The 23,825-nt window shown below is 36.6% G+C and overlaps 1 protein-coding gene across 3 annotated transcripts in view; it reads left to right on the top strand.

Annotated features, from left to right (window-relative positions):
- The window catches only part of IQCM (IQ motif containing M), a 489,167-nt gene that overhangs the window by 49,647 nt on the left and 415,695 nt on the right, over window positions 1-23,825 (top strand). Inside the window, exon 3 of one of the 3 annotated variants that reach the window (XM_054554570.1) lies at window positions 13,964-14,064. The exons of 1 other annotated variant lie outside the window; for it this stretch is intronic. The gene's annotated coding sequence lies outside the window, so the exon portion shown is untranslated. Of the gene's footprint in view, window positions 1-13,963; window positions 14,065-17,709; window positions 17,773-23,825 lie in introns of those variants that run through there. One more of the 3 variants, XM_054554569.1, reaches the window with a different exon arrangement.

The raw sequence follows: 23,825 nt of genomic DNA, 5'->3' as shown, positions 1-23,825 counted from the left end.
TGGTTAATTCCAAGTGGTCAATTGGGAAATTTTTAGCAGCAGTCTATTTTGGCATCCATAGGCATCAATAAATAACAGGAACTGGTTTAGCTTGATTGCAGAAAGGGAAGTCATAATATTTTTGCAACATTTTCCAAGAACACAGAGTATGTGACTGCCCCTTCATCCTACTATGGCTGCCAAGTTTTGCTTTAACTTGAGTGTCTCAGTTAGCCACAGGGAGTCCATTTTGTCTGTAGATGGGGCATAATTTGACAGCAATAAGTGTTACAGCCCAGTGGGTTCTTCTTGCCTGCTGTACAGAAAAGCCAATACACAGAGACAGTGGTGTTGCAGTACAGAGAGAGTTTATTTACTGCAAGGCAGCTGAGTTGAAGAATGGGAGATATTTCTCAAATTCACCTCCCTGAGAACTCAGAGGCTAGGATTTTTAAGGATAATTTGGCAGGCAGGGAGCTAGGAAATGGGTGCTGCTAATTGGTTGGGGATGAAATCATGGATCTTGGTCAAAAAATTTCTTGGGTGCTGAGTCAGTTTCTGGGTAGGGGCCACTGGACTGGTTGAATCAGTTCCTTGGTATGAGTCATTGATCTGGGTGGATTCAGTCCGTTGCTAGAATGCAAAAGTCTGAAAAATAACTCAAAGACCAAGATAGTGATGTTATCTATAGGAGCAAATGGGGAAGTCACAAATCTTTTGATCTCTGGTTACATGACTCCTGAGAAGGAAGAAATTATAGAAAAGCAAGCTAGGATACAATAACTGGTTATCATTTAGCTACACTAACATTTTAGCAGAATTCAGGCCCCTCCCATAATCCTAACCCTGTGGTCTTTCGTTAATTTTACAAGGGCAGTTTTCAGTCCCCAACCAGAAGGGACTTAGTTTTGGGAAGGGACTATTATCATCCTTGCTTTAAAGTTAAACTATAATTTCTGTTAGCTTGACCTACACCCAGGACAGTTAGCTTGTGAGGTTGGAAGCAAAATGGAGTCAGTTATGTTAGATTTCTCTCAGTGTCATAATTTTTGCAAAGATGATTTCATAAGCACAGAGATTCTTATCTTTTTTCTCTTCGAAATTACTTCATCTTTGATATATCTCTTATATTCTCACACATATTTTTATCTTGGCCAATGTCTGTTTCATACTTCATAATAATGCCACCTTTATTGCTCCTTAAGGTCACCTCATCTAGGAGAAGACTGTTCCAGACAGACTCTGACCTTGTTTTTTGGTTTCCCTGATCCCAGCATTAGCCAGTACATAAGATGCATTAGTGTAGCTAAATGTGTCACATTCTAAATTTTTCAAGGATAGTTCATAAAGAATTTTTTTTTGGTAATTTTTCTATGTTTAAAGTGATTTTGAGTTGGTTTGATAGAAGAAACATTTTTTTCTATGTCTAGCAGCTGTCAACTCTTCTCCTCTTTATCATTTTCTAGGTTAGTGGCAGACCCAAATATCACTCTGAGACCCCTTTACTGTTCTTTCCTAATTTCTGTAACATTCAGAAGCAAATGTTAAAGCAATGCTGCTATTGAGTTTGAGCTATGGTAGAAGTAGTAAAACCTTAGTAAATCATTTTTGTTCAATAACGCATACCATACCTGACCAGAGATATATGGCTTGGGACTTGTCATTTTTGTTAGGGAAATGTGGGATTTGTAGTATGTCAAGCTTTTTTATCCAGCTATGAGGTCTCTAGTACCTGTTCCTGCACTAGAGAGTTGTAGAAAGGCAGGGGAAACTTTCCCTTTGTCCTCTGAAAGTTTGCTGAAAATGAACTGACAAAAGGCATATTAAAAGGAGAAAAGGCTTTCAACATTTATTGATGTGCACACATATGCAGGGGAGTCATACAAAATGTGAACTTAAAGAGGGGCCAGACGGTGATGCTTAAATACTCTCTTCACAAGAGAGAGATGTATGGGCCTGGGAGGCATGAGGCAGACATTATGTGAAGGTGAGCGGGGAGCTGCACAGCGACAAAAGTTGTCTCATTATGCAGACTAAGTCCCTCAGGAAATCTCTTGGAGATGCTCTCAGAAGAATAGATGAAAATTCTGTCCAGGCTAGTGAGGACTGTCAGTCTCTTTTCTTATGCAGTGATTGGTCTTTCCTGGTTATTTGATGAGATCCCTAGGGAGGGGGTTTAAGACAATTGCATTTCTTTGGAAAGATGTTTTCTTGGTCAGATAAGGAAATTCCAAAGAGAGTCTCTCCCAGTGCTTGGGGGTGAAATAAGACAATGTTAGACGGACCTTGAATCTGATTCAGGTTCTAAGATCTCTCAGCATATCCAAGCACCAGTTTTTGTGGCGATTGGTTGTTGTGCCCCAACAGGGTATAAGAGCATCCTCACTGAAATCCAGATTTGCCTTGTGATTCAAGTACTTGATTCCAGCACTTTTGGTCACAAGGTAAATTTGAGGATTTTTTAATTTTTTATTTATTTTATTTTTTTTAAAATGCATCTTTTCTGTGGCAAATAGGGCTCTTTGCTCAGCTCTAACACAAAGATCACCAAGTGTTTTCTGTTCCGACATCTTTCTCCTCATTACAGAGATTCCTGCAGATTAAAAAAAAAAAGTTCCCTGTTCTTCAGGTATTGCATCTTTTTGCAGGACTTTCTCTTCATTCATTTCATAGTGAAAAGCAGCATGCCCAAAGATTAAGAGCTTGAGTTTTGGAGTCAGAGGAGTCTGGATTGAATCCTGGCTCTGCCACTGTAGCTCTTCCGCCTTGAGCAGATCACTGGCTCTCCCCAAACCCCAGTGTCTCTAGCTAAGAAGTTGAGATTATTTCTGCTAAATGCGGAGCAATTATTATTAAATGTAGCTTTTCAATAATATAATGTATTAAAGGGTTTAGCATAGTAACAGTCATACCCTGGGGGCTTCACATACCAGTTTATCCTAATTTACAGCCTTTTGTGAGATTCCCTCTGATGTTCTAGTTTAGGAGAGGAGCTCCTCCACTCATTGTGCTTTTCTAAGCCTCTTTTTCTCCTCTAGAAACCTCTTTAAAATCCCATCTTTTGCATGGATTTTTGTGTATATCCTCAACTCAACATGCAAAAAAATAATACTCTGTGATGACTGCAGATGTTTATTTCACCATATCTGGATTTGGCATCTGCTTGTCTATCTTTCCAACTAATAGTTTAGGATGCAGACTAGGCTTTTTTTGTTTGTTCTTCCTGATGTCATATAAATCATGCTATACTGTGCACTACTTGGTATAATATGCTGTCCACATTATTGCTTCCTGGTGATGACCGTGATGATGATGATGAGTTCTGTACAAATACAAAGCCATAATATTGTCAGGATGAAGGCCAATATTAGATTAAATTTAATTAGATTTTAATGTGACTAATTGAATGCACTCCATAGCCTTTTGAATTTAACTTCCTATGGAGTATGAAGTTATAGGAGCATGGAACTGGTTGTAATACATACAATTCTCAATACATATTTACATGAGGATGTGTGCACCTCATGTAAATATGTATTTAAATTTAACATGTTTATGAAGCTGCTACTAAAAATTGCTATGTGGCAACGGATTAACATCTCTGAGAACTCCTTATAAGAGTAATTAGGAAAGGTGATTCAAATAAAGTATTAAGCGATTTGTTTGTTAAATCTTATAGAGGTCTGTGGAGAACCTTATCCCCTGACTTACAATTGAATAGGCTTTTAATAAATTAATCTGAACTAGAAATTATTTTTTCAAATCCCTCATGTGGAACTCCACCCAAAATTTATTAAATAACAAAGAAATTAAATATAATTTCCCTCCTGGCATTGATTGTCTTATAGAGAGGAGAGATGAGCAGAGCCTAGGAGATCACAATACCTTTTTAATATAAAAATACTGCAACCTTTATGTTCAATGCACCTGTCTTTGTAAGTAAGGGCCTGCTCTCCTAATCTGATCTTGTTCTGTTCATTACTTTAAAACTTGCATATCCCTCTATTTTCCCTACCAATAAAGAATTTCCCCTGTCACATTTTTCAAGCTTTTAGATACAATTTTAAAGATTCGCCATGCAGTTTTTCTTAATATTTTGCTTAAACTTGTTTTACTGTATCTTAACTTTATCATTTCTTATTTGGCTACCCTAATGGTTTTTTGAGGCCTGTCCTCCTTAACTGTGACAGCTATAATACTGCCTCCTCAGTCATTTCTTCTTCTTTTTCATCACTGAGCATGCCTAGATCTTTTATCCTTTAATCATGAAAATTATTTTGGGAAGCTTGCACCTTTAATTATTAAATTTTTAAAAATTATGACCTCCTGTGTCTCACACATTCTTAAAGTACCACCTTACCTAGAGATATTGTCCTAATTGATGATTAAGCCTTGTCAATGGAGATAAATTCTTCAGTTCTTTATGATAAGCTAGCAGGTTGATTTTTTGGAGGATACTTACAGTAGCATCTACATTAATTTCTAAAGATCTTAATTTTTACTTTGTATATCATGTAACTTTTTTCATAAATTTTATAAGTTAAAAAGTTTTTACTGCTCTTAATTAATGCTATACATATTTGAGAAATTAAGGTCCCAGAAAATAAATCATATCATAGAAGAAGTCAGTAGCTAAACATAGTTTTGGCACATATATTTCTGAGGAACTAACTTTTTGTACTACTAACAAAATCACTGCAATTTATTGCTATATCAATTGTTTTGCAAATAGTTTTGAACACTTGTATTAGAGACTCTTCCTAGGAACTATGAGGGATATTATAGTTCAGACAGAAATATTATCCTTAAGACTCTTGTAAATATAGTGGGGGATATAACATGTGCACACGAATAACCATACTACAAGATTTAAAAGGACAAGTATCATAGAGGATAGATAGTGTAAGTGCTGTGGGATTCTTACGGGAGAAGAAAGACTTCTGATGAGGAGGAGCAAAAGGAGAAAATTTTGTGGAGGAGTCATTCAGTATGTTCCTCTAAAGAAAATCAATATTGGAGAAAGCAGCATGAGCAAAACTAAGGAAGGAGGAAAGCACAGGGTGGTAGTAGTGTTGGGAATAGGAAATGAGTTCACCTTTGCCCAAACTTATTGAGCATCAGTAAGGACATGGGGACTTTGAGCTGGACATGTGGCTTTGGATTATTTATTATTAGATTATTTATAAACACTGGTACTTTTATAAAAAGAGATCCACAAATAGATCCACGATTAAGGGGATTTTTATGATTTTTTAAGTATTTAGTAATAAGGTTGTATGTGAAGGAAAGCTAGATTTTATATCATTTATTTGGCTCTAAACACTGTTATTTAGTTTCACGTGCTGGCGTATGTATCAAAGGTATTGTTAGCCCAAGGAATTGGCAGAATACTAGTGGTCCACCCTTTATATTGTGATTTTAGAAATACCAGGAAAGTTTGTTTTACAAAATTCTCTGTCCTCTAATACCTGATATTTTCTTTGACATATTCTCTAAAAGCAAGTGATCAATGCCTTGATACATTTCCTTTGTTAAAGTACAAAAGACTTTGGGCATAATATGGGAGTCCTGTGTAGGGAAAGAATATCTCTTTGAGTAAGTACTAAGAGTATTTATTTAAATATTATTTAAACTCTTTGAGTAAATACTAAGAGTAAATACTAAGAAGAGAATATCTAGGCCAAATCTGGTTTTAATATTTTTAGACTGACTTTGTAATTTTATCTACTCTGTTCTGATGTATCTCAGAAAAATGTCAAATATAAGTAAATGAATATATATATAAACATGAATATAACACTGAGTTCATTGGTAGTTTTTATCTGTATATTTTAATAAAAATTAAATAAAATAATCATTGTTTCTGTCCTAAAAGGCATTTTCCAGCACATGAAATCTGCTGGAAAGACCCTTAGTGGGTAGTTGGATTAGGGATCCTTCTCTGGAGGAAGATTGGCTGTGGTTTCCTAATGACTACCTTGATTTCTGTTAATGAGCTATTCAGATGTATAAAAGGACAATTAAGTTCACTTTCAACCTTCTGCTGTACTATTTTCATCTTGTATAAATAGTTCTTAATAAAGTCATTTTATTCTAAATTGCTTTTATTTTTTGTAATGCCAGCTTTTTACTTAGAAAGAAAATACTTGAAGAGCTAGCATATGGTTAACTTATGCCACTCTTCACTTGGCTTTCTTGTTGGTATATTTCATGCTCTTCTTTGTGGTCTTTTTTCCTTATTCTCTATTATTTCTTCTTTGATGTAAGACCCATTGCTTTTGTGCTGCTCTTGAATGTTTGGGCCTTCCTTGCTGTCCTTTAACTGGGCCTATTTTGTCCAGCCAGTACCCTAACAAAATCTAGAGTTCTCTCCCCATCATCTTCAGCCTTGCCATTTTTCCTAATATTCTTCCCTCCCTCCCTCCGTCCCTCCTTCCCTCCCTCCATCCCTCCCTCCCTCCTTCCTTCCCTTCCCTTCCTTTTCCTTCCTCCCTCCCTCCCTCCCTCCCTTCCTTCCTTCCTTCCGTCTAGAACCTAGAGGTTTGTATATTTTGTTAATATTTACAAAGAACTAGTTTTGATTTTGTTCATAATCTCTGTTGTGCCATATTTTGCAGTTGTTTTCTATTCATTTTTACTCCTTTAAATTTCTTTCTTCTATTTTCTTTGAATTTAATATATTTTTTGCTTTGCATCTGTTAAAGTTGAATGCTTGTTTAAATGCTTATTTTGTTTTAATAAACACATTTAAGACAATTAACTTATTTCTTGATATTACTTTGCTTTTCATAGGTATGGTTTATTGTGTTTCTGTTTACTCCCAATTTTAAATATTTCATAATTTCCCTTGTGATCTATTCTTTTTTTAAAAAAAGATATTTAATTTTTTAAGAGAAGTTTTGGCTTTACAGTAAAATTAAGAGGAAAGTATAGAGATTTCCTATATATTGCCTAAATTCACTTGTGCTGAATTTTATTTGTATTATTTGATAATGTCTATTGATAAGTGAATGTGATCTGTTTATTTCATGAGGCTATACTATAGTTTCCCCTATTATTGACATCACCCACCAGAGTGATATATTTGTTACAATTGATGACCCTATATTGACACATTATTATTGCCCAACACCCATAGTTTACATGAGGGTTCACTCTTGGTGTTATACATTCTGTGGGTTTGGACAAATGTATAATGACATGTATTCACCATTACATGGTGTATTTCACTGTCCTAAAAATCCTCTGTGCTCTATTAATTCATCTCTCCCCCTCCCTTTACCCCTGGCAACTAGTGATCTGCTTACTGTCTGAATAGTTTTGCTTTTTCCAGAATATCATATAGTTGAAATTATATAGTATGTAGCTTTTTCAGATTGGCTTCTTTCACCCAGTAGTATGCATTTAAGTTTCTTCCATGTCTTTTCATGGCTTGATAGCTCGTTTATTTTTAGCACTGAGTAATAATTCATTCTACTGAAGGATATCGTGGTTGCTTCTGTTTTAGCAATTATGAATAAAGGTACTATGAACATTCATATGCAGGCTTTTATGTGGACATGTTTTAAACGCTTTGAGTAAATACTAAGGAGTGCTATAGCGGGATTACATGGTCAAAGCATGTTTAGTTTTGTAAGGAACTGACAAATTGTCCTCCAGAGTGGCTGTATCATTTCACATTCCCACCAGCAATGAGTGAGTTTCTGTTGCTCTGCATCCTGTCAGCATTTGATGTGGTCAGTGTTCTAGATTTTGGCCATTCTAATAAGTATGTAGTGGTATCTCATTGTTTTAATTTGCATTTCCCTGATGATGTATAATGTGAAGCATCTTTTCATTTATATTCTTTGGTGAGGTGTCTGTTAAAATATTTGGCCCATTTAAAAATCAGATTGTTTTCTTATTGTTGAGTTTTGAGAATTCTTTGTATATTTTAAATAACAGTTCTGTATCAGATATATCTTTTGCAAGTATTTTCTCCCAGTCTGTGGCTTGTCTTCTCATTCTCAAGGCAGTGTCTTTTACAGAGCAGAAGTTTTTATTTTAATAAAATATAGCTTAAATCAATTATATTTTCATGAATAATAACTTTGGTGTCATATTTTAAAAAGTCACCAGCAAACCAAGTTATCTAGATTTTTCTCCCGTTATCTTCTAGGAGTTTTATGGTTTTGCATTTTACATTTAGGTTTGTGATCCATTTTGAGTTAGTTTTTGAGAAGGGTGTAAGATTTGTGTTTAGATTCTTTGTTTTTGCATCTGGATGTCCAGTTGTTCCATACCATTTGTTGAAATGACTGTCTTTTGTCCATAGATCCTTATTTATTCCTATTAATAATTTTTCATCTAATGTCTATTTTATCTGATAACATTATTGCTACAAAAGCTCCTTTGTCAAAGGTCAGCTGACTATATTTATGTAGACTATTTCTGGGCTATCCATTCTGTTCCACTTATCTGTTTTTCTGTTCTTTCACCAATACCACATTGTCCTGATTACTGTAGCTTTATATTAAGACTTGAAATGAGGTAGTGCCAGTCTTCCAACTTTGTTCTTCTTCAGTGTTGTGTTGGCTATTGATCTATGGTTTCATCAATGAGTTATTCAGGAGTACATTTTAATAAGCTATCTTTATTGTTCACTTTTAACAGTTATATTCAAATGTTTAACATTTATTGAGACATTTCATGTGACTTAGAATATGGACACTTTTTGTAAATACCCCACATGTGCTTAAGAAGAATATGTATTTTTTCTGCAGAAATATATACACATACACACATATATATATAATATCAGGAATATACCTAATGTTAGATCTAAATCCTTTCTAATTTGTGTGTGCTAAAACGTTTGGAACTATTTTGTTAGGTACGTATGAATTCATGTTTACCCTGTCTTCCTGACCTGTTGTTGTCTTAATCATAATTTGGTGTACCTATTTATCCCTATTAATAATTTTTCATCTAATGTCTATTTTATCTGATAACATTATTGCTAAAAATTTTTTGTTATTATTTCTTCGTATTTATTTTCTCAGGAATTTTCACCCTTTCTATGTTCTTTGGTTTTAACTGTATATTTTATAGCCAACCTGAGCTGAACTGTATTTGTATTATTTGATAATCTCTATTGATAAGTGAATAGAATCTGTTTATTTTATTGTATTTATTAATTTATATTTATTTTAGTATCTTAATTTAGGTTTCTGCTTATCTTCCTTTTTCCTTTTCTTTTTCTTTTTCCTCATATTTGGCCTTATTTTTTTTTTGAGACGGAGTCTCGCTTTGTTGCCCAGGCTGGAGTGCAGTGGTGTGATCTTGGCTCACTGCAAGCTCTGCCTCCCAGGTTCATGCCATTCTCCTGCCTCAGCCTCCTGAGTAGCTGGGACTACAGGCGCCTGCCACCATGCCTGGCTAATTTTTTGTATTTTCAGTAGAGATGGAGTTTCACTGTGTTAGCCAGGATGGTCTGGATCTCCTGACCTCGTGATCCACCCACCTCGGCCTCCCAAAGTGCTGGGATTACAGGCGTGAGCCACCGCACCCGGCCATCTATGGCCTTATTTAACTTGATAACATTTTCAAAAATTACTATGTGGTTTCTCTGGTAGTTTGGGAGTTATACATTATATTTCTATTCTATTAAATGTTACCTTTAATATTTCAATGGCAATATTTGTCTCCAAATTTTTCTTTAAACGTTGCTTAGTCTATTTATCCTCATCTTAAACAAGCTAAGGACCCAGAACCGTTAATCCACTAACTCCTCCTTTTTGTGCCTTCTTTCCCCCTTCTTGATTGTTGGGTTTAAAATTTTAGTTCTACATGAAAAAATCCACACTGATGGCTCTTTTAAATTTTTGTAAGTAATAGCTATTTAAATTTATAAACATAAACATATTTATAAGCATATTTGTAAATATCAATTTCTGGGCTTACTTTTTTTTTCTTGTGTTCCATTCATTCTTTTGGGTTCATTTTATTCTTCCTGTGAAGCTTATTTTTTAGCAGCACTTTTGAGGATCTATGTGTTTGGGTATGTTGTATGATTTCTTAGACTTAGTATTTTGGAAAGTCTTTGTTTTGTTCTCATTTTGCGTGACAGTTTAGATTGATTTAGAATTTTATATTTATTTGTATTTTCCCTCAGATGTTTTAAAACATTGTCTTCTGTTAATTATCATTGCTGTCAAGAGTTCTTTTATCAAAGTTGCCATCCTTTTCTAGATAGCCTATCTTTTTTCTATGTGAGAATTTAAGTTTTTTATTCATTATTCTTCAAATATTTATTGATTTCCAGTCAGTGTTGTAGGCACGGGGGGATACATCAGTGAACAAAGCAGTAAAAAATCCTGGCATTCATTAACCTTGCAGTCTAGGGAGTGAATATATAAGCTAAGATAAAGCTAGATGCTATAGTAAATTAAACTCCCAATTATCAGTAGCTTGATTACGTGAGATTTTATTTTTTATTTATCAAACTGTCCCAGTTAGACAGCTCTCCTCCAAACAATTATTAAAAGACCCAGCCTTCTTATTCTGCTATGTGACTCTGCTATCTTTTACATTTGGACTTTGGTACCAATGGTGTCCTAGAGTCACCTCCATTCTAGCAGGCAGGGAGGGGAAAGGGCATAGAGGATTGCATGGGGCGGGTATTTAGGCACCAGGTTTACAAGGGGCACTTATTTTGACCACATTTTTTCTTGTGGCCAGAACTAAGTCACTTGCCACACTTTAACTTCAAGTGCACCTGGAAAAAGTAGTCCAGCTATGGGTCCAGGAGGAAGAGAAAATACATTTGGGAATCAGCTAGCAGTCTCTGCATGTAGAGATGAATAATAAATGAGTATCTATATATATTGTATGTTAAATAGTATTAGTGTAAAGGAGGAAAATAAATCAGGAAGGATTTAGGGAGGGTTGCAATCGTGAATGGGTGGCTGGTGAAGGCCTCATGGAGAAGATGTGTTTAAGTGTACACCTGGGAGAAGTGAAGGGTTGGTACCTTGTGAATATGACAAAAGAACATTTCAGGCAAATAAAGTAGCAAATGCAAATATCTTCAGGTGGGGGCAATCCTGGTCTGATCAGAGCAGCTGGGAAAGAAAGCTGTGTGGCTCCAGGAGAGGGATTGAGGGGCTGGAGGGAAAATGAGGTCAGCTAGCCACAGATAATGTAGGGGTGTGTGGGGACATGGTGACTTCTGTATTTACTCCATTGTTACGGGAAGGCATCAGTAGCTTTTGAATGGAGGATATTGTCTGACCTATGTTTTATTTGAATAACTCTGGTTGCTGGGTTGGGAGTAGGTCATGGATAGGGGCAGGAAGTAGAACTAGGCCACTTAGAAGGCTATTCTGATAATTCAGGTAAGAGACAATAGTGGTTTCAGCTAGAGTGTTAATAGTAAAGGTGTTGTGAAGCTATCAGCTTCTGAATATATTTTGAAGGTAGAGCTGACAGGATTTGCTAATGAATAGGACGTGGAATGTACAAAACAGAGAAGAGCCAAGGATGATTGTCTGGCCTCAGTAACTGGAAGAGTGGAGATGTCATTTGCTGAGGGAGAAATCATCAGAATAGGATCAGGAACTCAGTTTTGATGTGTAAAATTTGAGATGGTTTGGTGACATCCAAATGAAGATGTGAGATAGACAAGGGGAGAGGCCCAGGATAAAAATATCTATTTGCTAGTTATCAACATAGAGATGGTATTGAAAGCCATGAGCCAGGACTAAATCACAAAATAAATATATGTGGTGGAAAAGAAAAGAGATTCAAGGCCTGAGCCTTGGGATGTTCCAATATGCTGAGGTCAGTGAGATGAGGAGGAACTAGCATAAGAGACTGAGAAGGAAGTAAGAGAAGGTAAGAGAAAATCTAGGACACTGGAAATCCCTGGAAGCTAAATGAAGAAAATATTTCAAGAAGGAGACAGTAATAAAATACATAAAATGCTGTTAACAGGTCAGCTAAGATGAGGACTAAGATTGACAATTAGATTTAACAGCATGAAGGTTATTGGCAACTTTGACAAAGAATGGCAGGCTGCATTCCCCAGAAAGACCCTCTGACATGGAGAAGAGAGAGATGTTTGTTAATTAGTGCTCTTAAAATAGCCATCTCTGGATTTCGAAAGGGAAGAAAGCAGGAATTGTCAGAGGGGGAAATTCAGCTTTGATGCTGTCTAGTGAAGACTCCCCGGGGCGAGGAGGGGCTTTGATGTTGAGTTGACCCTTCAGAGTTGTCCTGAGTTGGGACAAGTTATCTGAGCCTGCATAAACCCTAGTTGACTAGTCACTGATATTGGACTGCCCTTTAAGGTAACTGTGTGACTCCTCAGCCAGGGCAATTCTGAAGGGCAAAGCTGTGGACTGTAATCTGGTAGCATTGCTAGCAGCTGGGTAATAAGTTCTTTAGGGGGCTCTTAGTAGTGCGTCACAGAGTTCACTAGAAACAGTTTAAAGTAGCAAGGGCAAAAGCCTGGTGAGAGCCAGTTCAAAAGAGAATGGGAAGAGAGAAATTGGAGATAATCAGCTTAGATGATTCTTTTTTTTTCTTCATTTCTGATACTCACTAGGAAGTGTCTGGGTGTGGATTTATTTTTATTCTTTCTTGGCATCTGGAATGTACTTTCAATCTCTAGATTCATGTCATTTTTCAATATGATACTTCAAATATTGTTTTTCCTCCATTTCCCATCCCCCTCCCCCAAGCTTCCTTTATACACATGTTGGAATCTTTCAATTTTTCCTTTATATCTTTTTTTTGGTCTCAGTGTTTTAATTTTGTTTTTTATTATACTTTAAGTTTTAGGGTACATGGACACAATGTGCAGGTTTGTTACATATGTATACATGTGCCATGTTGGTGTGCTGCACCCATTAACTTGTCATTTACATTAGGTATATCTCCTAATGCTATCACTCCCCCCTCCCCACACCCTCCTTTATGTCTTTTCATTGTTATTTCATCTTTCTTTCTCTATCTCATTTCATCAACTTCTGAGAAACTCCTTAGTGTTATCTTCTAGCTCACTGATTCTCTTATACTGTGTCCAATCCAGATTTTATTCTGTATATCAAGCTTATACAGTTTTTGAAAGAATGTATTTTTATTTAAAGGATTCCAATTTGTTCTATTTCATATCTCTGTTTCTGGCTATTTTGTGTCATATTTTTATATTCTTTTTTAGAGATATGATTTCCTCCTCTGTCTCTTGGTAGAGTCTTAACCTATTTATTTTAAATTATTTTTCATATTCTTTTATTGTTTTCATTTCCTATGGAGTAAATTACTATTCCAATTGTTGATCTTATTGATCTTATTGGCTGTCTTTCCTAGTGTTAGTTTTGGACATATGTTTAATAATTTTTAAATTATTTCATAATAATTTTCAGGCTTATGTAGGGTAGTAAGTTTTATTATATTTTTATGTTTTATTTACTTCTAATGCTCACCACTTTCTGATTCACAGTTTTGTAGTTGCCACTAAGTTCCCAGTCCAGAACCAGATCTTATATTGGTTCTGTAGGGCTCCTGCCCCTTTGATAGTGATATTTCAAACCTGTTTCCGAGTCAGTGTTGGTGTGGCTAGGGTGTGGTGGTGAGACATGTCTGTCTCCTCTGCCTCTCCAAATATGGAGCTTGTGATAACCCCCTGTATCAAGCACCAGTGGGAAGTTGCATTTCTACCTCTTTTCAGCTAGTCTTTTATAGCAGAGCCTGGCTGTGATCCCCTACCTCACATGAGAATTACTCTGAGTTCTGGCTACTACACTGGAGCTGAACTCCAGGTTGCCTCTACTTGGCTTCTGGGAGCTGGGACAGCATCCACAGCTTCAGTCCCATCACCCCTCTGTATTAATTTTCTATTTCTGGCCCTTGAAGATGACTAAAAGTACATCCCTACCCTATTAATGCCTGTCTCATTCCTTAGGGAAAAGCTTTCAGCCATTTTTTTTTTTTTTTTTTTCAGACAGAGTCTCATTCTGTTACCAGGCTGGAGTGCAGTGGCGTTATCTTGGCTCACTACAACCTCTGCCTCCCAGGTTCAAGCAATTCTCCTGCCTCAGCCCTGTGAGTAGCTGGGATTACAGGTGCATGCCACCATGCCTGGCTAATTTTTGTATTTTTAGTAGAGATGGGGTTTCACCATGTTGGCCAGGCTGGTCTCGAACTCCTGACCTCAGGTGATCCACCTTCCTCAGCCTCCCAAAGTGCTGGGATTACAGGCGTGAGCCACCTGTGCCTGGCCCTTCAGCCAGATATCGATGAGAAAAAGAAAGGTGCTTTGATAATAGTTAGTCAATGTGTTATTCCTCTCAGGGATTTTTTTTTTTTCTAGAAAGATGTAAATGCTAGACATGATACTGTATGCATCAATGATGTGTTAATTGTGGACAATATTTGCTTTCTTGGGGACTCTTCATGTTTCTAAAGTCACCCATGTAGTACACAAAATATTATACCTATTTATCTCTTATCCTTTCTCTTTCTTCTGTTTTAATTCTTTATAGAATCCACACATATTTACAGACTCAAGAGTAGAGTTTATTACTAAGTCCTTCCACGCAGATCATGTCCCTAGAATTCCCTTCTTTTCTTCTTTGATGATGTTGATGAATATGGCCTTGAGGCACTTGCCATCCTTCTTTGTGTTCTCTGTTCTTTCTATGTTATTCCTACCCTCCCCGAGTCTGCTGCTTGCCCTGTTTCTCAGATAACTCATTCTCTCTCTTGGTTTTACATATCATCTCTGGTTTAAACTACTCTCAAATTTAAATCTCCAATATAGAATAGATCCAATAAGAAGTAACAGATATGGAAATGAGTATTTACTGAGTGGACCAGGTGTAGACCTGTCCTAAATGTTTTTAGACATTCATTCATTTGGTCTCGCAGTAGCCCTGTGAGATATAAAGATTATATAATGATTATTACAGATAAAAGAGCTTAGTCTATGAGGGTTAAGAAAATTGCTGTCCTAATTTCTGGGACTGTGCAGCTCCCAGGATTCAGGACCTTCAGTTTTAAAGCCGGGAAAATCTCAGGCAGACTGGAATGAATTGATTACTTAAGGCCTAAGACCCTTGATTGGGAAGTGATTAAGCCTGGGCTTGAACCCAGTCCCATCTGAGCAAATCTGTGCTCTTCACCATGACGTCATACTGTCTCTGTTAGAACAAAGTAGAATAAGAGAGTTCAGTCAGAGAGCAAGGTAAAGAAAGAATTCACGGAGGGGAAAATTCTGGAATTTCATCAGGGGGATTCTTGCTTCATCAGGAGTCAGGAAACCCATATTCTGGTTCCAGTTCATTCACAAATCCAGTGTTAAGCTGAAATCGCCTACATCCCTATGTTGCTCTTCCCTCTCCTGTGAAATGAGAGGCTAAACAAGACAACTCCCAAGATTGTTTTCAATTTTAAAGTTGTTTTCCTTGAAACTATCCCTTACATATAAACGCTCCAAAACCATTTCAAACTTTGTAAATATTAGCTAGTTTTTACAAGGTTATAGAGATAAAAAAGAAAACAAAATATAAGCCAGAATTTTGCAATATTTCATGATTTGCTCAAATTTCTAGATTTTGCTCTTTAACATCACTATTTCTAAGCACAGCATAATTCTATTGGAACAGTTGAACAGTTTTGGCCTCTAATTTATTGTATTTAATTTGTTGTAATTAACTTTATGGTGTTTTCATTGTTGTCTTTAACTGTTAACATAGTGTCCCAAACATCTCAGCGGGGAATGCTTTATAAATTTTCTCTCTTTATTGTTATTTATAAAATGTTAATGGCTTCTATTTAAGGCATGTGAGATTAATAACTGGGAGAATGTACTTTTATAACAGCACTGTTTTAATCTGTGAAAATCACAAGAAAAACAGAGTCACAGCATGCCATAATTATCAGTGAAGGCATACCTGCATGTATTGATATGGGACTCTTCATAAAATATTTTGAAATCATTTCTGATATAGTAGAGTTCTAAGGAAATAAGGCTCTTTTTACCTTTTTTGTTCTTGGACATACATGCCCTAACTGATACATTTCTAACTGAAATTCCCCAGAAATAAAATTTACAATAAGACATAACTTCTAATATTTTAACATTTTGTTCAAGAAAAGCTTCGCTCTATTACCCCTACCTCTGCCTTTCTCTTGGCATATGAGGGTTGTATTCAATGACTGAATGGGAATTTCAGGTGAGAAAAATGTGGAAAAATGTGAACTTTTCTGAAACCAGTTTTTGGAGAGTGTGTGTGTGTTTCTTTACCATTCACTTTGGATCAAAGTACTTAGCTCCTCATTGGATAATTATGGTCTTCCTATCAAAATCTTATCAAGATAACAAGAGGGAAAAAATTAAATAAGCAAAGCCCATTAGTCACATTACAAAAATTCATGACAGGTTATACATACATTTCAGTAGTAGCGGGATTTCCAAATAAATATTAGGAACTCTGAGAAAACGAAGAAGATTGTAATGCTAATGCTTTAGGACTTCTTTGCAGGAATTCAAATAAACAGTTTTTATAGAATTTTATTACTTGGCTAGTCATGTGCTCAGTCTTATGGAAGACAAAGAAATTTAAACAACTAGTTCCTGACCTGGTGGGGCTTACCATCCAGCACAGATCTTGGTGGCTTTTACCAAAGCTCGATGCTTCATATTTCTTTTGAGTGAGTGTAAGAAGAGAAATGGAACTACCTGTAATGACTAGGGTAGTATTTTTAGGGTTCTAACAGGTTATACTGAAACATTAATAAAGTATATATAATTATCGTTAAGTAAATAGTAATTGATTTATAACATATAATCAGAAAAGTGCACAATTCCTGTGTGTAGCTCAATGAATATTGACAAAGTGAACACATCTCTTTAATCACCGTCTGATAAAGAAATGCGTACCCCCTGGAGGGTATTCCAGAGGCCCTCCTTGTGCTCCCCACCTCAGACCCTGCACTCTTTCCTCACAGGTCTCTATTATCCTGTTTCCTATTGTCATTAGTAAGTTTGGCCTGTTTTTGAACTTTATATTATTAAAAACATAGACTGTGTCCTGTTTATGCTGGCTTCTTTCAAAATAATATATGTGAGAATATACTATGTCTTTGAATATACCAGTTTATTTTCACTGATGTGAAATATTCCATTGTATAAACAAAATGCAAATTCTGTATTCTACTGTCAATGGACATTTGGGTTGCTTCTAGTTTTTAGCTGTTACAAATAGCACTGCTATGATCATTCTTATATGTGCCTTTTGGGAGTCTGAGGGTTGGGTCATGGTTAGGTACAGATTCAATTTTTAAAGATAATACCAAATGGTTTCCTGAAGACTACCAACTAACACTGCAACAGGCAGTGTGTGAATATTTCAGTAGTTCTATCTTTCTCAACATTTGCTATTTTTAAAGAAGCCATTCTTTTGGGAGTGTGATGGTCATGGTTTTATTTGTGTTTCCTGGGTGATGAATGAATTTTGAATGAGTGTCTTTTCACATGCTTCTTTCCCATTTGGTTGCTTATTTTTATATTCAACTGCCTGTATTTTTCATTGATTTGTAAAAGTTCTTTATATTATAAGGTACATTTGTGCTTATAATTGTGGATGATACATGGACTAAAATTCAGTATTTCAATTTATTCTAGTAGTTGATCTCTACTCAAGTATAGGTCTATCTAACATTGATCATTTCATTTTTACCCCCAAGTTACTCCACTTAACCACTATGAATGATAGTCTTGTCTCACCAACCCCAGCCCATCATCTGTTGGTAAGCTTTGATCTTCAGTGGCCTTCAATGTACATGTTCCTGTATTGCCAAATCCTATTTTATACATAACTGTTGTCAAAATCCTAAAATAAAATCACAGAAAAACTCCATAGCTTGTTGAATATGGCTCAGAATAGTTGGTTTTACCCATTAAGAGAGTCAAAAGGTGAAAAAAAGAGTGTATTTTAGCCAAAAAAAGTAAGAATTTTAAAATATAATGGGAGAGTGTTCTCAGTTTAACATCTCCTTTTTAATGAGTTGAGAACTGAAATGTATTAATAACTGCTTTTTTGTGATTTAAAGATTTAAATATTTCATGTAAAGCTGGGAATATTTGAGATATCTTAATTAATGTAAGTGTCCATGCATGCCCATAAAAGAATAGAACATAATATCTATTTTATGAAATAGTGAAAACTTATATCCAGAAGTTACCTTTGAAGTCATTGATGGTGTGCCTCTGAACCTGGGGGGTGCTGGGGTTGAAGGTGGGTGGGAGGTAGTCGGGAGTGATGGGCAGTTCAGGGAAAGCCCATGAGATCCTCTTCAGTCAGAGCAGCCAGGCTTTCCACCTGTTATTCTCATTGACTTCTGAGACAGAGTTCCTTTAAACATAAGTTGAAGCTGCTATTTTTAATATTATGGGTCTATTTTAAATCTTTTGCTTCTAGATGAGGTAGGATTCAGAGAGGTTAATTGGTTTGCTTCAGATCACTTTGGCAATGGCAGAATCAGGATTGAAATCCAAGTTTGCTCTCATCACAGTGCTCCTAGACTCTGAGCTTTGTGTTAGCTAAAGTGATATCCTAATGATTCATTTATATTCTTTCCTTCCCACTTCCTGGTTCTGGGTAATATATTAACCTGAATTAATTAGAGATTTAGAGGAAGGTTTCTGCATCAGGAAAGGAGTACAATTTCATGGGCTTGCCACTGTTCCATGTGGTCCCTGGGTTCCTAGCTAGCCTGATATTAATCATAAATTCATAGAGTATCTTCTTTCGAACTCATTTTATGGCTGTCTCACAAGTTTGGATTATAGTTTAATTTTGCAATTATAAATTTCTTATTCTCCTATCATCTACTGTAGTTGAACCTCTGTATCCATGGATTCCACATATGTTGATTCAACTAAACATGGATTGAAAATATTTTTTAAAAATGGACAGTTGTGTCTGTACTGAATGTGCAGACTTTTTCTTGTCATCATTTCCTAAACAATATGGTGTTAGAACTACTTGCATAGCATTTACATTGCATTAGGCATTATAAATAATCTTGAGATGATTTAAACTATATGGGAGGGCATGCATAGGTTACATGCAAATACTATGGTATTTTACATAAGGGACTTGAGCATCTGCAGATTTTGACATCTACAGGGGTCTTGGAATCAATCTTTCATATACAGAGCAATGACTGTATACCTTTGCATATTTTAGATGCCTAATATTTGTCCTGTTATACTGGCCCTCATTGGAACTTGTTCTGTTTGGTTTTCTTTACCTGCTCTCCTTTCTCTTTTCTTATTCCTATTGTTTGGTGCTAGCAGATCTGATGATTTGGTCAGAGACACCAGGAGACTTGACAGAAGTCAGTTAGAAAGAAAATCCAGAAAATAACCTAAAGGTCCTTGTTGACTTAGTAGAGGAAAAGTGGAAGGGGGCTTATACTTATCAGAGAAGGGTGACTAGGACAAAAGCTGGGAAGGAGGTCCTAGTGGCCTAAGCTTGAGAGACACATGATGAGGCCTGCAACTAGGGACATGACCAGAAGTGGCCTGGTCTAGACTACTTTTTTTTGGTATTCTTCTCCAGAGTTACAGAGCGCAGAGTAAAGTAGAGAAGGTCAGGAGGGAGGCATGAACTCTTGCCCATGCAGTTGATTTCTTGGATTTGGAGCCAACTATTTTTTTGGCATAGTACACAAAACAATGGAATAATAGTGTTTTAGAAACTGATGGGGTCTTAGAGATCTTCTTGCCCAAAAATTTTACCTTGTAAATGAGAAAACTAAGTCCAAGAGAAGTCAAACCAAGCCTTCTGGCTCAGTTCTGTGTGGAGTTGTGGAATGCCAGTACTATGCTTATCACCCATATATACTCAGTTGCATAAGAGAGAAGAGCTCAGGGCAAGAGGTTACGTTTTATTTTAAATGAAGTTCAGAAACCATGGAAGGGAAATAATATGATCTGATACACGATTAAGAAGATGACTTCTGCTGTGTGGAGAATGAATTGGCAGAGAAAGAGAGGAAATTGAGAGAGCAGTTAAGAAGCTGTTTCAGCAGTCCCAGAATGAAATGATTGTGGCTGGGAGATTAAGATGGGGAGAAGCAGATGTATTTTTAAGTTAAAAACCTAGAAGACTTGATGAATTGGATGTGGTAGACAAAAATATAGGAGAAATAAAAGATATATGGCTTGAGCAACTAGGTAGATATAGGTACAATTTGTAAGATAGAGAAATGGGGAAGGGTGAAAGCATGATTCAGGGTTAGGAGGATTGAGGTGGAGGAACAGTGGGGAGAAAGTTTTGGGTAGTAAATGAGGACTTCCATTTGCCGTAATATCAACTGCTGAAACTGCCTTTCCAGATCCCTGGAGCATGGCTTGTTTCCCTGCATCCTGCTAATTACCATAAGGCATTTTTTTTTTTTTTTCCAAAAGAATACTGAATTATAAGGGCCATGATAAAGTCTTGGCTTGTCTTGTTTTTTTCTTTTCTTTGAGACAGGGTCTCACTCTGTTGCCCAGCTGGAATGCAGTGGCACGATCATGGCTCACTGCAGCCTTGACCTCCCAGGCTCAACTGATCCTCCCACCTCAGCCTCCAGTAGAGTAGCTGGGACTACATGAATGCACCACACCCAGCTAATTTTTGTATTCTTTGTTGAGAAGAAATTTTACCATGTTGCCCAGACTTGTGTTGAACACCTGGGCTCAAGCAATCCTTCTGCCTCAGCTTCCCAAAGTTCTGGGATTTTAATACTGAGCCACTGTACCCAGCCTTAAAGTCTTATCAGTCATCTACTTTAGGAATGTCAAGCTAAGAAGATAAGGTAGGGAAATAATTTCTACTTCTGTTTGTCTTTCATCCATGTAGAAATGGAATTAGAAATCCTTAGCATTCCTGTAACCCAGTTTCAGAGAGCCTTAAATTGCATCTACTGTAAAAGAAAGGGTGAAAGGACTTTTTCACAAATGTGCTGAAGGAAACGTGAGAAGGTAGGTCATCCCTGTCCAGTATGCTGTTGCCATAATTACTGATTATACAAATAGCAAATGCTTTTTGAGATCCTTCCAAATACCAAGCCTTGTTCAAGGCATGGGAGGTTGCAGAGAGGAAAACAGAATCTTTGCCTTTATGGAAGTTACATTCTGGAACATTCGTTATGTCAATGCCCTGTTCAAAAACTTTCAATAGTTCTTTGACCATTTCAGCAGCATAAAATGTAGCCCTCTGCTAAAATCAAACAGACACACAACTTGATGTCCCCCAGACTACGAATATTCTCACCTCCATGCCTTTGCTTGTACTATTTCTCTCACCTCTCTGTCTTCTCTGCTCTTAAGTTAGGCATTCTGATCCACTCAGGACTGGTATTCAGTACCACAGGGGTGTACTGGCCAGCATTTGGTTCTGATTAACCCTGTGCTCACCCTTCCAGGTGTAAGTAGCTCAGTTCTTCTTGAACTCTCTTTTATGTCACCTTCTCAGGCCTCGGTGATGTTGTCTTCATTTGAACTCATAGTACTCACGGATTTATATCACTTATTTCACAAAGCTCAGAGATTTCCTTATGACATCTGGCATACTTTTTGCATGTTGTTTGCATCTTTATTTAAAATTTGATTTATGTTTTTGGCTTTTTTTTCTGAAATAAATGGCAAGTCCTTTGCACAGCTCAGGCACTAAATATGCTTTTATTAATTGATGGATGCATTAGGAAGGACTCAGCATCTCGTAACTGTCTGCTGGAGACTTAAAGTGGAGAGGGGCCCCATTTGCTGATATTTTGTGGCATTTTGCCCATCTCTAAGCAATTCCATCCTTCATGGCCTTTCTACACCCCCAGCTCCTGTCTCAGAGTCCTCCCTCATCAGTTTGCAGGGACATTACCATGCCAGCACCCCTTAGGATGCTTGGCTAGTTTTCTGCATTAAAAGGACAGTGGGATGTCTTGCTTTCCAGCCAATTTAATGCAGGCTGACACTCCTGGCACACTGAATTAAGGTGGAGGAGCCAACAGACCCAGAGAAGAGTCCATTTCTGTGGAAATTAAAACAAGAAAATGATGGAGCACAAAACATTTTTATTTCCTTCTTATACTTAAAGAAGACAGTGTAATTAAACCAGGCCAGAAGATGAGTTCTGATTGTTAATTGCTGAGGGAGATGCAGTATTTTAATTTATCCCAGTTCATTTGCAGAACTAGGCAGACAAGGTACATGTTCTGTGCTCTAGCCCATGAGATGATGCTGACAATTTGAGAATTAATCATTTTTGGAAGTTCCAGATTTGCTATTTTAAAACTGTAACTGCAATAGTATTTTCCCCCCTCTGGGTAGAAGCTGAGGAAAAGTGTTGTAGTCTTTTATCTAAGAGCATGAGGCTACAGGGTCCTGACTTTCATAGGGCAAAGCTGGCTTACAGATTTACTGAAATAATTACCACATTATTTAATAGGTTTTGGATTCTGAACTCATAGTTTGTTAGTCAAGTCTGTCAACTGAACAATTATACATAGAATCTTAGAACAAGGGCCTCCATGGAACTCTGCTAAAGCATTTAATATTCCCATTTCTAATTGTAAAGCCATTTGAGCATATAGTAGTATGCACTGGTGTAACTGACTCCTTGGATATAGAGGTAACATTTGATGCATTTTGGATAATGCTTTTGAAGTAATGATAATATCAAATGTAGAAGGGCTCAGCTAATGAAACCATTAATCAGCCCTTTATTGAGCACCTCTAGAATGCAATGCACTGAGCTGGGAACCATGAAGGATGAGGCACAAGGCAGATTTCATTCCTCTAACTGAACATTTAAATATTCTGGGAAACTTTCAAAAATACCAGATGCCTAGGTCCCACTCTAGACGTATATTTAAAAACTCCTTAGGTGATTCTGATATTCATCCAGCATTGAGAACTACTGGTATAAAGTATAGTTTTGGTTTCAAGGCATTTGGAGTCTAACTGGGAATATATAGGACTAAAATTGGGAATATAGATATGTAGTATATATCGATCACTCTGTGTTCTTAGCCCCTTACACAGACAGCATATGATACATTTCTTGGGAGAGGCATGGACAACATAACTACTGTATTTAAGAGAGGAATAGATCACAGGAAAAGAGGCTGGGTGGTCATGGAAGAGGTAGCATTTGAACCTAGGCTTTGAGGGCAGGTAGGATATAAATAAATCTAGACGAGAGGTCAAGGCGTTCTGAGTGGAAGGCTTGCATAAACCTAAGCTGAAGGCAGGAGTGTATAAGGTATGTGCCATACCTTATTATTAGTATTAACTAATAATATAAATATATTATTAGTTAATATATTTATATTAACTAATATAACCAACTATAATAACTAATAAAAATACCTTATTATTAGTATTAACTGGATATTAGTTGAAAGTAGTAAGAAAGCAAGTAGTAGAAAGTAGTAGAAAATCAGAGAGACCTGCATAGGGTCTTGAGCCCAAACATCTGGATTTGAGTTTTGCACATGCCACTACATAGCTTCTTACCTTGACAAGTTATTTTACTTCTCTAAGCTCCAGTTTCCACATCTGCCAAATATTCATAATAATAGTTCCTATCAGGTTGCTTAGAACCAGTAAGGCAACATGTATATGAGCACTCGATAAACTACAGAGCCCTACCCAATGCTAGCTATTGTTATTGTGTTTTGGAGGGGAAGGCATTGAAGGTTATAGAGCACAGAAATGACATATAAAAAGTTTTAATCATTCACCCTATTTACCTATGAGTGAGCAAAAGAAATAGCTAAAAATAAATATTTAACATCACTGAATTACTTAA

This window comes from Pongo abelii, chromosome 3 (genome assembly GCF_028885655.2).
Source record: "Pongo abelii isolate AG06213 chromosome 3, NHGRI_mPonAbe1-v2.0_pri, whole genome shotgun sequence".
Lineage (NCBI taxonomy): Eukaryota > Metazoa > Chordata > Mammalia > Primates > Hominidae > Pongo > Pongo abelii.
The sequence above is the reverse complement of the archived record's forward strand: the minus strand, read 5'-3'. Positions and strand labels throughout refer to the sequence as shown.